The sequence below is a fragment of the Capra hircus genome, chromosome 23, assembly GCF_001704415.2.
Source record: "Capra hircus breed San Clemente chromosome 23, ASM170441v1, whole genome shotgun sequence".
Taxonomy (NCBI): Eukaryota; Metazoa; Chordata; class Mammalia; order Artiodactyla; family Bovidae; genus Capra; species Capra hircus.
The window spans coordinates 18,697,448-18,712,033 of record NC_030830.1 but is presented as its reverse complement, the minus strand read 5'-3'; the positions used below and the strand labels follow the sequence as shown (position 1 = coordinate 18,712,033).

The 14,586-nt window shown below is 42.2% G+C and overlaps 3 non-coding genes across 3 annotated transcripts; 1 reads left to right on the top strand and 2 right to left on the bottom strand.

Annotated features, from left to right (window-relative positions):
• Window positions 4,905-4,987, bottom strand: TRNAL-UAA. Its single transcript has one exon. It is a non-coding gene; the product is annotated as a tRNA-Leu (tRNA).
• On the top strand, window positions 9,103-9,176 carry TRNAI-AAU. Its single transcript has one exon. It is a non-coding gene; the product is annotated as a tRNA-Ile (tRNA).
• Window positions 12,915-12,997, bottom strand: TRNAL-UAA. Its single transcript has one exon. It is a non-coding gene; the product is annotated as a tRNA-Leu (tRNA).

Here is a 14,586-nt window from a genome sequence, read left to right as displayed (position 1 = left end):
TCAAACCACACCTGAAATGTTTTCTTTCCTGGCTTGACCCTAAGATATTTCCATTTGTGTCAATAAACATCTTAACCACTTCTCTTTGTTACATCTTGCCTGGCAAAACTGAGGTTATCTATCACACAGTGGTCCCTTTATAAAATCCAAGTTTTTCAGACAGAACAATGGCTAATGCAATGTTTTCTTGTGGCGCCTTCACAGAGCTCATACTTTTTTCAGGCAATATTAATCACTCCTTTTTTGAACTTGAATAATTCAGATTACGTTAATGCTGGGTGGGTTTTTCCCTTTTATTTTTACTATTTTAACAAAGTTTTTAAAAGGATGGAAAGCAAAGCACTGTGAGTGAAAACATTCTACAAGAGAAATATTCAAAATTATTAGACTGGGGCGGGGGGTTGCAACCAAAGAAACTAGAAAGCCATTTTATTAGACTTGAACACCTAAGCTGGGGGTGATGTTTCTGTGGTGTAGTGGTCAGCACATTTGCTTTATATGCATAAAGGTCCCCAGTTAAAAACTAGGCGGGAACAGCTCACTCTTCTGGTTTTTGTCACCTTACTGAAGTACAAAACTTTCCTTTGTAGTCTACTGCCCTCATGAACGGAGAAGGCAATGGCACCCCACTCCAGTACTTTTGCCTGGAAAATCCCATGAACGGAGGAGCCTGGTAGGCTGCAGTCCATGGGATCTCGAAGAGTCGGACACGACTGAGCGACTTCTCTTTCACTTTTCACTTTCATGCATTGGAGAAGGCAATGGCAACCCACTCCAGTGTTCTTGCCTGGAGAATCCCAGGGACAGGGGAGCCTGGTGGGCTGCTGTCTATGGGGTCGCACAGAGTCGGACACGACTGAAGCGACTTAGCAGCAGTAGCAGCAGCAGCCCTCATGAAGGTTCACAACTTCAAAACAAAGATTTTCCAATGTATGCTCACAACTACAGCCTTTTAAAGTACTTACTGCATTTTAACATTTCTTTACCTTGCTCTGACTCCAACTCCAACAAATTCACATGTGTGAATGTTATCTGGAGTATCTCCTTCCAGTCTGTGGCTAATGTTTTTCTCTCTTAGTGGACTTCTGAGGACAAAGGGGTTCAGTTTTTGTAAGGCACAGTGTAACTTAGTCCTGTCTAACATATACTTGCTAATCTCAAAGGCATGGAAGTATTTTGCTACATTTTCTTCAAAAGGCTTTATTGTTTTCACTTTCACTCTTGACCTATTGGCAATGACTTGAAATGCAAGCAACTGGCCTGTGAACAGTTGAGGTACGCCTACCACAATTACATGCGAAGAGCTGACTCATTGGAAAAGACTCTGATGTTGGGAGGGATTGGGGGCAGGAGGAGAAGGGGACGACAGAGGATGAGATGGCTGGATGGCATCACTGACTCGACGGATGTGAGTCTGAGTGAACTCTGGGAGTTGGTAATGGACAGGGAGGCCTGGCATGCTGTGATTCATGGGGTTGCAAAGAGTCGGACATGACTGAGCAACTGAATTGAACTGAACTGAACTGAACTGACCACAATTACAAATGAATTATTGAATGAATGCAATCAAACAAGAAGCTAAAACCAACAAATGAAAAGCAAAAGGGGATGTTTCCAGATGCCTTGCATCTCTGGCATTTTTTTTCCTACCCAGAAATATTCTCAAAAACCTTCAATAAAAATTTTGTGTGTGAAGAAGGTGGAAAAGAATAGAGGAGGAGATGGAAGCAATGAATCAGAAGTTTCCCGTTCCCAGAAACTGCATGGAGATCTTGTGTCTGGTGGAGATCATTGTTTAACCTCATAGTCCTTTCCTTTTTCTCCTAGTTCCCCTTGTCAGAGTTTGTACCCCCATCAGTACTCTCAGGGAATTATTCTGCAGTCTGCCTGGATCAAAGTCTCTCTGCTTTGCAATCTTTGGATATTTTGGCCTTAATCTATGATGTTACCATTTGAGAGTTTTCAATGAGTGCTCCAACAGTTACTGGAAACCACTGTTGTTTGTATAATCCCTACAACCAGTCTTAATTCTTTTTTGCATCCTGGAATATTTACCACACATAATGGTCAATAAATATTTGTGAATGGATCAATGAACACTCAATTTCTTTTTTCTACTATTGTGAAAGTCAAAAGAATAGAGTTGGACACCAAAGATGCTGATGGCTGCAGGAACTCCTAGAACCAGAAAGCAAAACTTACTCCTACTGTGTCTCTCCTGCACCCTCTGCCAACAAGAAAATAAATATTTAAAAAACCCAGGTCCCTTTTCAAAAAGCAGTCTAAAAGGCTGAATTTGGAGCTGAGAAGTGCATTGGAAAAAAACAAAACTGTTTTTCCTCCTGTGTTTCTTCTTCACTACTCACAAGAACACTTTACTTCAGAGAAGTCTGGCCAGTAAATATGTGGGAGTACTCCACCACCACCACCACCGAGTAATTCTGCAACACTAGCTGAGTGTCCTACAGTTTAACTCAATGCTGACATTATTTTTCTGGAGATAGCATCACATCCCACACGTTACAAGATTAGTCCCTTTAGACTACTCCCATTTCAGATGCCAATGGAACATAGTAGGTCCTTTTGTTATCCCAACGCATAAACAGATGGTACATTTCAATAGATTGTTGGAAACTAAAAGTCAAATAAATATCCTAAATTCAAACACAGACACACAGTAACAGACATAGGATGTCTTCAATAGACTAATTAGTAGACTCTATAGAAACTGAAAAAATAAATGATAAACTTGAAGGAAGGCCTAGAAACTACCCAAGTTGAGACATCAAGGGAAAAGAAAGAGCACTTCAGAATTATTGATTAACATATTTGTAATCAGAATCTCAGAAGGTGAAAAGAGAGAAAAGAGCAGAAAAGATATTGGGAGAGTTAATGACTAAGTATTTTCCTAAGATAATGAAATACAGATATTCCTCACTTTTCAAAAGTTCACTTTGCTGCCACTTCATTTTTTGGAAAGACCTACGTTGTTTTTGTTTTGCTTCCCTGGTAGCTCAGACGGTAAAGTGTCTGTTTACAATGCGGGAGACCCGGGTTCGATCCCTGGTTTGGGAAGATCTCCTGGGGAAGAAAATGGCAACCCACTCCATATTCCTGCCTGGAAAATCCCATGGACTGAGGAGCCTGGTGGACTACAGTCCATGGAGCGGCAAAGAGTCGGACACGATGGAGTGACTTCACTAACTATTGTAGAGGCTGAGCTCACCAGGAGCAGCCAGGGTGGAACTGCCAAGTTCCTCCCCCAGGAACTATAACCCAGCATCTCAGTGTCAAGGCTGCTGCTGCTAAGTCACTTTAGTCGTGTCCGACTCTGTGTGACCCCAGGAACAGCAGCCCACCAGTCTCCCCCGTCCCTGGGATTCTCCAGGCAAGAACACTGGAGTGGGTTGCCATTTCCTTCGCCAATGCATGAAAGTGAAAAGTGAAAGGGAAGTCGCTCAGTCGAGTCTAACTCTTCGCGATCCCATGGACTGCAGCCTACCAGGCTCCTCCGTTCATGGGATTCTCCAGGTAAGAGTATTGGAGTGGGGTGCCATCGCACCATAGCTTTAAACTATGTCTATAAGCATCTGTGTTTTATTTCCACTTATTTTGTGCATCTGTATGCAAGAAGGGTGCTAAAGTAATCGCTTCTTCATGCCAATTCAACTTGTGAAATGTTTCATAGGAACATTTCCACTCTGTTTTTGGATGGCATCACCAACTCGATGGACATGAGTTTGAGCAACTTCTGAGAGTTGGTGAAGGACAGGAAAGCCTGGCGTGCTGCAGTCGATGGGGACACAAAGAATCGGACATGACTGAACAGCTGAACTGAACTGAACTACTTTCTGATAGTGGAGGAAACCTCTACATCAAACCTCAGTTCCAAGGTCAGAGAATTCCAAGCTATACCTAGCTAGCTAGCTATGTATCCAAAACAGTAGAATTTTCATCAGATTAAGTATGCCAGAAGATAATGGGATAACATTTGAAAGTGATGAGAGGCTAATTTTGTAAAATCTGTAAACCCAGAATTCTCTACCAAGCAAAAACTATTTTTCAGAACTGAATAAGAAATAAAAGTCTTTCCTGACAAACAAAAACTGGAGTGCGTTTCTATCAGACCTGCAAAATAGGAAATGTTATAAACTTGGCTCAGGAAGAGGAAATACAAACTAATGAATATCCACAGAAATGGATACAATAGAGGTACATATAAGGAATATTTTTTCCAATTTTAATCACTCTAAAAGTGACTGACTGCATTAAGCAAAAGTAGTAGTGACATACTGTACAGGTATAGCATACATGAAAGCAAAATCTGTGGCAGCAATGACACACAGTGTAGGAGGAAGTATATTATTGCAAGCTTCTTACATGGTACAGTAAGTAGCATGATATAATTTGAAGGTAGATTTTGATTAGTTGTAGCTGTATATAGAAAACCCTAGGGAAACCACTAATGATTTGTTAAGACACACAAATGATAAGGCAATGCTCTAGATGGGAAGAAAGAGATAAAAGAAAGGAACAAAGGAATAAAACACATAGAAAACAATTAATAAGAGAGTGGATTTTTAAAATGCAAGTATATCATTTACATCATATCTAAATTAGCTAAATTCACCCATTATAGAAAGAGCCTGTCAGATTGGATAAAAAGAGTTCAGAGTCAACTACATGCTGGACTATTGTCCAATTTTGCACAAAAACTGTCATTTTCAGGTAAGATACATGCTAAAGTAACTTGATCCCTGGGTGAGAAAGATACCCTGGAAAAGGAAATGGCAACCCACTCTAGAATTCTTGCCTGGGAAAGTCCAATGGACAGAGGAGCCTGGCGGGCTACAGTCCATGTTGTCGCAAAAGTGTGGGACATGACTTAGCAACAAAAGCAGCTCTACCGGGAGTGGGGTTCGAACCCACGCGGACACATGTCCATTGGATCTTAAGTCCAACGCCTTAACCACTCGGCCATCCCGGTGGTGGGCCCCAGGGTCTACCTATCCAATATTACAGGCTTATAATTAATTAGACTTGCTAGTCCCTGGAAGACTATGAATAATTTTACAGGAGATTAGAGACCAAGTTTAAAAAAGAAAAATCCTTTTAATGTTTCTTGGAAAAAAAAAAAACCAATGAAACACAGTAAGTCTAGTTAATATCCATCACCACATATGTTACAAATTTTTTTCTGGTGATGAAAACTTTTAGGATCTATTCTTTTAAGGACTTCCAAATATTCAATACAATATTGTTATTAATAATGATACTACCACAGTGTACCTTAGATCTCCATAATTTATTTTTTTTAATTACTGGAAATGTGTACCTTTTGACCCCTTTCATTTCTTTAATACCTGTAGCTTCCCTGATAGCTCAGTTGGTGAGGAATCTGCCCGTAATGTGGGAGACATGGGTTTGACCCCTGGTTGGGAAGATCCCCTGGAGAAGGTAAAGGCTACCCACTCCAGTATTCTGGTCTGGATAATTTCATAAAATCACAAAGGGTCAGATACGACTGAGCAACTTTCACTATTATCTGTTTCCTAACTCTGGCAAACATTTTTATTATACGTTACTTATATATTTAAACAAACAAATAATGTGTGCTTTATGCCAAAGTAAAATGTTGAAACACATACTAATCACCAACTTAGGAAAAGACTGTTCTATAGCAGTGGTAGCAAGTAGCCACCAGACCTGAATTTAAACCAGTTGATCTATCCATGATAATCATTTTGTGAACATTTGCACAACCAATCACTGTCACCCCCTGCTTTCTGAAATGAGCCAGCCAGGAATGCAGTCGCTTCAGTAAACACCCCTTTGAGTGCCAACCAAACAACAAGAGTCTCTCCAGAAGAACCATGCTTCCACAGAATATGTCAATCCACTGACCCTCTGAAATTCTACCCTAAGCCCCTTCCCAGAAAATATCAGTCATCAGCTCTTTCAAAGGGATGGTGCCTTACCAGCACTGCTCCCTCCTTAAATGAACATAGGCTTTGAATTTCAAGCAGTGAGTGGTGAAAATGCCCCTCTATCAAATCTGAAATGCTGAAATTTCATTTTTTGCTGGGACTGCGTTTGCTGGGGGCAGGGGTGGAGGGGAAGGAAGGTAGTGTCACTGCTGAAGAACAAATGAAGTCAACATTCCTTCCCAAGTTGATGTCTGTGAGGTTATCTCCAATTTGTTAGATGACTGCAGCAAAATTATTCAGTGAGTAAGCAACAAAAGCCTTGCACTGGCCCAGATGGGGACTGAACCCACATCCTTGGTGTCATTACCACCATGCTTTAACCAACTAAGCTGACTAGCCAACTGGCAAAGAAAGCTTTTCACACAAAGGTAATACAAAGATTCAGATTGCTGTACCTGCTTAAAACTAAATAATACATCAATGAATTAGACAACAGAGAAAATAGATTCTCAGAAATATACAGTCTACCAGGACTGACTCATGATGAAAGAGAAAATCTGAAAAGCCCTATCACTACGAAGGAGATTGATCAGTAATCAGAAACCTCTCAACTAACAAATGTGTAGGACCAGATGGCTCCACTAGTGAATTCCACCAAACATTTAAAGAAGAATTAAGACCCATCCTTCTCAGACTCATCCAAAAAGTCGGAGAGGGAGAATTCTTCCAAACACAGTTTGCCAGACAAGCACTGTCCTGATCTCTAACAAAGAAAATGATGTCACCTCACATATTGAGGGATATAGAGAATTCGGTGAGAAACAAAAAGTTCTGGGTGATTTGCCTTATCATTTGCATACTAATTCGCATATCCCTCCTATCTGCTAGTCCTGGAGTTTGAACTTGCCAAATTCTCCCCACTTCCTCACAGAAAATCTCTCAGCACCTGCAGATCTGGCTTGGGCTGGCAAAAGGGAGCCAGGTTAGATGGTGCCACGCCCTCACCATCTCCTGTATGACCAGCATGTTTCCATTTATTGGACAAGAGAAAGTAGCTTGTTTTGAAAGAGGAAATTCCCAGAAATTCACATTTAGCAACTGTCCTGCGTAAAACCATCTGTGTCTGCAAATATCCTCATTCCTGACTAAAAGTGCTTTCTTACAGACGAAGAGTTATCTAAATACGAGTAACTGCTCTCAATGTGCTATTGTTGCTCGGTCACAAAGTCGTGTCCGACTCTTTGGGACCCCATGGACTGTAGCCTGCTAGGCTCCTCTGTCCATGGAATTCTCCAGACAAGAACCCTGGAGAGGGTAGCCGCTCCCTTCTCCACAACTCAATGAGAATATCATTATTTTAAACGTCAAATGTCAGATGAACATGGCTCTATACCCTCGTCTCCTCCCCCTGCAAATCAGCTTCAGGCTCAAATTTTGTTCAAGTACTGGGCTGGGTGCCTTGCTGCCTGTCTGTCTCTGGACTTCAGACCCTGACCTGTCTCTGCTTCTCACTGCTCCTCTCGCTGGACCCTCCCCCTCAGTCTCCTCCTGCCTGAACTCTCTCTGTCTCTAATTGTCTCTCAATCTGCTCCTGTTTCTCTGAATACCTTCATTTCTGTTGCTCTCTGTGTCTTAGTCTGGTTCTCTTTCTTTCTCTTCGTCTCTGTCCCGGCCCTTGTCTCTCATTCAGTATCTTTCTACTTCCCTCCCCTCTTGCTTGCTCTGTCCTTACTTATCTCCCTTGCTCTATTTCTGTCTCTCACTTTTGGTCTCTGCGTCCCGTCAGTCACTTTCTTTCTCACTCTCTCTCTGCCCCTATTCCTCTCTCTTCAGACTTTCCCTGTCCTTTGGGATCTTCTCAATCGTGCTTTCTCCGTGAGGCTCAGTTTCTGTCTCTTAGGCTCTTCCTCATTGTCTCTACTGCTCTTCTTGTCACTTCATCCTTGTCTTTCTCTGTCTGTCTTTTAGTTTTCCTTCTTTTTCACTCACCAATCTTTTCCCATAATCAAATGTCACTCTTGGGCAAGTCCGGCTTCCAGTCCAAGGGGTTTAGGGTTCTGATCAAGCCTTCCTGCTGAGGACACCTCCAAGCTCTGAGAGACTGGACCCAGTCTCACGGGGGCCCACTTAGCCTGCCTTAGCACTGCCAACAGTACAGGTTCACCGGTTGGTTCAACCCTCACCAGGACCAGGAGTCAGCCAGTCAAGTGGCCTGAGTGTCTCTGGGAAGCTGGGAAGTGGAGGGAAAGTAAAGAGGAGTGGGGTGAGGGGAGGGATGGGCAGGAGTGTGGAAACAGAGGCATAAAGCCCATTCTGTGAGGGGTCAATCCCTGCCTTTCTTGACTCCAAACCCTGAGGAGTAACTCTGTTGCCTCTTCTGAGGATCAGTCCTAGCCCAGGTCACAGGTGCTGCTGCTGCTGCTGCTGCTGCTACGTCGCTTCAGTCGTGTCCGACTCTGTGCGATGCCACGGACGACAGGCCACCAGGCTCCCCCGTCCCTGGGATTCTCCAGGCAAGAACACTGGAATGGGTTGACATTTCCTTCTCCAATGCATGAAAGTGAAAAGTGAAAGTGAAGTCACTCCCTCCTGTCTGACTCACAGGTGCTACCCTGTAACAAACGCTGCTCTTGAACCACAGCCACTCATGTTGAGGTCTAGCCTCAGTGATTCCCATCATCATTTAACATGTGCACCATGGTCTGACAGTCATGGGTGCTCGATTCCTGTCGAGCGATGAAAGAATGCGGTCTACCCTCCAATCTTCACTTCCTCTTGATTTTCCTCCTACTTTGCTGGATACTTATTTGCAAGCTTCTCCATTTATTATTTAATGGCTTCGGGGTTGGTCCTGGGCTACCTCGTCTCCTCGAGTATTCTCAGAGTCTCCCTATCAATGTGGCTGTGGTGCTAGGCCTAACTCTCAGGCAGGTATTCCACAATTTTGATTACCTCAGTCCTCAGGAAATAGAGTTCATTCACGCCAAATACTAAGAATTCCTCTTTGTTTCCCCCTAATTCCACGATGGGGGAGAGGAAGAATGTGCTTGCTTCTTTCTTTGAATATTAGTTTGTGGTCATTTGGGTTCACGGTGTTCCTTTTGCAGCTCCCGGAAAAGCCGTATTGATTCCTTCTCTTTTAATGGCATAAACACGAGCGCAAACCGCCATGTCTGGCCGGTTAGCTCAGTTGGTTAGAGCGTGGTGCTAATAACGCCAAGGTCGCGGGTTCGATCCCCGTACGGGCCAGGCTTGAGATGACGGCTCATCCCTTTTAGGCTCACCGCCATATCCCAGTTCATGCCTGGGACACGAAGCTCTCGCTGAGAACTTTAACCGGAATCAATCGTACATCTTTCGTCATGTGTGACTCGCATCTGCAGAACGAAAGGATAGCAGTCAGTGACCCAGCAAGACAAAGAGCGTCGCCTTGGCACATTTTGATCCACAGCGTAACTGATTCCAGCGAAGAAACTGCTCTTCCAGGAGTATTTTCCTCCTAAAATAGACTATGAAACCATCTACACTTTCTACATTTCCACACTTGAGTCTTAACTAGATCAGCAAAAGATGAAACAAGGTTTTTCAAAGGCTATGTGAAAAAACTCTATTGATACAAACACAGCAGGAGAGAAACAGTTTTGTCAGCTGTCTCTTTGTGAGCTGGAAAGAGCCGTCAATGGCCACACCTGAAACACTTGGAACAACAGATAATATAGTTTGAGATAATGATGCAAACTAAGTATAAAATGTGTATTCATGGGTCCATACTGTTACAGATCAGTGATTAAATAAGTCAATCAGTAAATACAGGAGAAGGGATGTATTTTTCTTACTGATGCATTCCAGCTAAGGTAAGAAACTACTCCCCACCCACTCACCAGGAGATGGAGCTTTAACCTCTCCCTTCTGGAATATGGGCCATCCTGACCGACTAGCTTCTAAATATCCAGGAAGAAGTAGGAAAACATAGGAAGAAACTTCACCAGGGAGAAAAATGGCAAACACTACCTTAAAAGTGATCGAGGTTGGCATCACTAATGGTAAGCTATCCTCCTATCAAGTCACATCTGAAAGGAAGTGATGGGACAAGTACTCTGTGGTCTCGTCCAGAAACCTGTAGCCCCAGGCCTTCGTGTGAAAACTATCAGACAAACCTAGACTGGAAGATAGTCATACAAATACCGGATAGAAAGAATTCATTCGCACCAAGAAACAATCACAGACCAGAGGAGGCTGAATGCAATGTGGGATGCCATGTGTGTGTGTGTGGGGGGGGGAGACATTAGTGTAAGAACAGATGTGACACACACAAGTACATGCGTTTAGTTATTATTAAAATATCAGTGTTGGTTTCTTGGCTTTAATAAAGGTTCCATGGTAACCTAAGAAGCCAATGAAAGGAAACTCTGACATGGGTACAAAGAAACTCTATTGTTTTTGCAACTTTTCTAAATATACTCCAAAATAAAAATTTATGATTCAGTATTCGCATAGGAAACGTGTCTGCTTCCCACCACTTAAATCAGAGTTGAGACAAATGCCTGGTGGGCAGTAGGTCCATGACAGGCAGTTCTTAAAAGCCGAAGGAATGTGATTGATGTCTTCTTTGGTGAAGGACATGCAGAGATATTTACATGATGATCTGTGCAAGCTGGTACATGCTGCAGATGATTCTCCCAGAGTCCCATTCCCACACTGAAATGCAAACCAGACCAATGGCATTCGTCTTCAGCCTGTAAAAGACATCTGAAATGGAGCTATATGGTGTATGTTGAACTTGACGTTTGGTGAGTTTCTCTCACAAAGTTTCAAATAACACCTGAAATGTTTTCTTTCCTAGCTTGGCCCTAAGATATTTCCATTTGTGTCAATAAACATCTTAACCACTGCTCTTTGTGACATCTTGCCCATTACAAAGGGCAAGACCATCTTGCCCTGCGTTCCCATGACACAATCCAAGATTGTCAGACAGAACAATGGCTAGTTCACTGTTCTTTCCTGGGGTTGTCCCAGAGATCATACTTTGCCCAGGCAGTATTACTCACCCCTTCTTTTTTGAACTGGGAGAACAAAGGTTACTGTAATGTTGGGTGGGTTTGTTTTCTTGTTTTTGTTTTTGTTTTAAATTCTTATTTGTGTGTGTGCACTCAAGTGCCTTTGATATGCTTAACAGTGGGTGGTTCCTAACTTAGTTTTCCCATTAATTCACAAAACATTTGATAAAGTACAATAGGAGAGGTGAATCATATTGGGCAGAAAAATGCCAGTAGTCATGTATGGATGTGAGAGTTGGACCATAAAGAAAGCTGATGTAGAAGAATTGATGCTTTTGAACTGTGGTGTTGGAGAAGACTCTTGAGAGTCCCTTGGACTGCAAGGAGATCCAACCCGTCCATCCTAAAGGAAATCAGTCCAGAATATTCATTGGAAGGACTGATGCTGAAGCTGAAGCTCCAATACGTTGGCCATTTGATGAGAGGAGCTGATTCATTAGAAAAGACCCTGATGCTGGGAAAAACTGAAGGCGGGAGAAGAAGGGGACGACAGAGGATGTGATGGTTGCACGGCCTCATCGACTCAATAGACATGAGTTTGAGCAAGCAGCTGGAGATGGTAAAGGACAGGGAAGCCTAGTGTGCTGCAGTCCATGGGGTCGCAAAGAGTCTGACACGACTGAGCGACTGAACAGCAGCAAGTTTTGCAGGGAGCCTTTGTAGAGGCCGAGCGCATCAGAAGCGGCAAGGGTGGGGCCGCCAAGCTCCTCCCCCAGGAACTATACTCTGCATCTCAGCTTCAGGCTGCCACAGATTTGAACTGTGTCTGTGAGCATCTGTGCTTTATCTCCACTAACTTTGTACATTCCTATGTAAGAAGTGTCCTAAGATAATTGTTTCTTCACTTCACGCCAATTCAGCTTGTGAAATGTTTTATAGGAATGCTCTGCTTTCTGATAGTGGAGGAAACCTGTACCTCAAACCTCAGCTCCAAGGTCAGAGAATTCCAAGCTATCTAATTCTCTATGTATCTGAAACGGCAGACTTTTCATCAGAAATTAGGTATGCCAGAAGATAACGGAATAGCATTTGAAAGTGATGGGAGGCTACTTTTTTAAAAAAAGAAATCTGTAAACCCAGAATTCTCTACCAAGGAAAAAATATTTCCCAAAGCTGAATAGGAAGTAAAAGTCCTTCCTGACAAACAAAAACTGAAGTGCAATACTATCAGACCTGCAAAACAGGAAATGTTATAAGGTGATCTCAGAAAGAGACAATACAAAGCAATGAATATACACAGTAATGAATACAACAGAGGTACATATAAGGAAGGTTTTCCCCAATTTTAATCACTCTAAAAGTGACTGACTGCATTAAGCAAAAATAGTAGTGGCATATTGTACAATAATAGCATACATGAAAGCAAAATCTGTGGCAGCAATGACACACAATATAGGAGGAAGTATATTATTACAAGCTTCTTACATTGAAAAGGAAGCAGCATAGTACAATTTGAAGGTAGATTTTGAATGATTGTAGCTATATATAGAAAACCCTAGGGAAAACACTAATTATGTTTTTTAAGATTTTCACATATTTCAAAGACATGAAGAAAGAGATAAAAGAAAGGAGAACACAGAAAGCAACTAATAAGATGGTGGATTTTTTAAAAATACAAGTATATCATTTGCATTATATCTAAATTCCCTAAATCCACCAATTATAGACAGAACCTGTCAGATTGGATAAAAAGAGTTCAGAGTCAACTATATGCTGGACTATTATCCACTTTGCACAAGAAACTATCATTTCCAGATAAGATACTTGCTAAAGTAACTGGATCCCTAAGCAGGAAGATCCCCTACAGAAGGAATGGCTACTCACGCCAGAACTCTCGACTGGGAGAATCCCAGACAGAGGAGCCTGCCAGGCAACAGTCCCCAGAGTCGCAAAAGAATTGGACATGACTAGGCATCAACAAAACGAATTCTACCAGGAGTGGGGTTCGAACCCACGCAGACAGATGTCTATTGGATCTTAAGTCCAACGCCTTAACCACTCGGCCATCCTGGTGGTGAGCAGTAGTACCTACAAGTCAAATATTACTGGGTTAAAATTCATTAGGCTTTCTAAATTCCATATATATGTGTTAATATACTGTATTGGTGTTTTTCTTTCTGACTTACTTCACTCTGTATAATAGGCTCCATCCAGTTTCATCCACATCATTAGAACTGATTCAAGTGCATTCGTTTTAATAACTGAGTAATATTCTATTGTGTATACGTACCACAGCTTTCTTATCCATTCGTCTGCCGATGGACATCTAGGTTGCTTCCATATCCTAGCTACTGTAAACTGTGCTGCGATGAACATTGGGGTACACGTGTCTCTTTCAGTTCTGGTTTCCTCGGTGTGTATGTCCGGCAGTGTATATGGAATTTAGAAAGATGGTAACGATGAGCCTATATGTGAGACAGCAAAAGAGACACAGATAAAAAGAACAGACTTTTGGACTCTGTGGGAGAAGGCGAGGGTGGGATGATTTGAGAGAATAGCACTGAAGCATGTATATTACCATATGTGAAGTAGATCATCAGTCCAAGTTTGAAGTATGAAACAGGGCACTGGGACAACCCTGAGGGATGGGATGGGGAAGGAAGCGGGAGGGGAGTTCAGGATGGGGGACACATATACACCCATGGCTGATTCATGTCAGTGAATGGCAAAAACCACTACCATACTGTACAGTAATTAGCCTCCAACTACATAAAATTTTTAAATTGATTAGGCTTCCCTGGTGGCTCAGATGGTAAAGAATCCTCCTGCAATGTAGGAGACCTGGAAATTAATTAGACTTTCTAGTCCCTGGAACATGATGAATACTTTTATACCCTTGAGATTGGAGACCAGAAAAAGCAAATCCCTATAATGCTTCTTGGAAAAACTAATGAAACACAGTAAGTCTAGTTAACATCCGTCTTATATACATCTTATATATATTTTTTCTTGTGATGAAAACTTTTAGGGTCTACTCTCTTAACGACTTCCAAATATTCAACACAGTATTATTATTAATAACTATACTACCATGGTGTACCTTACATCTCCATAACATTTCTTTTATAACTGGAAATTTGTACCTTCTGACCCCTTTCATTCCTTTAACCTGTCCTCCCCTCCCCTCTCAATCACCAAACTGTTCTCTGTGTCTAAAACTCGATTTTGATTTATTTTGTTTTTTGGATTCCAAATGTAAGTAAAACATACAGGATTTGTCTTTTCCTGTCTCACTTATTTCACTTAGTATAATTCTCTCAAGGCCTAAATCAATGAAAGGTCATCAATAATAAAATCAGTATTTTTATTATACATTGACATTGAAGTCGCTCAGTCGTGTCCGACTGTTTGCGATCCCACGGACTGTAGCCTACCAGGCCTCTCCGTCCATGGAATTTTCCAGGCAAGAGTACTGGAGTGGGTTGCCATTTCCTTCTCCAGGAGCTCTTCCCGACCCAGGGATCGAACCTGGGTCTCCCGCATTGTAGGCACACGCTTTACCGTCTGAGCCACCAGAAAGCCCACTATTTTTCATTAGTTGGATAGTTAAACAAACAAATAATGTTTGCTTGATGCCAAAACAAAATGTTGAGAAGACATAC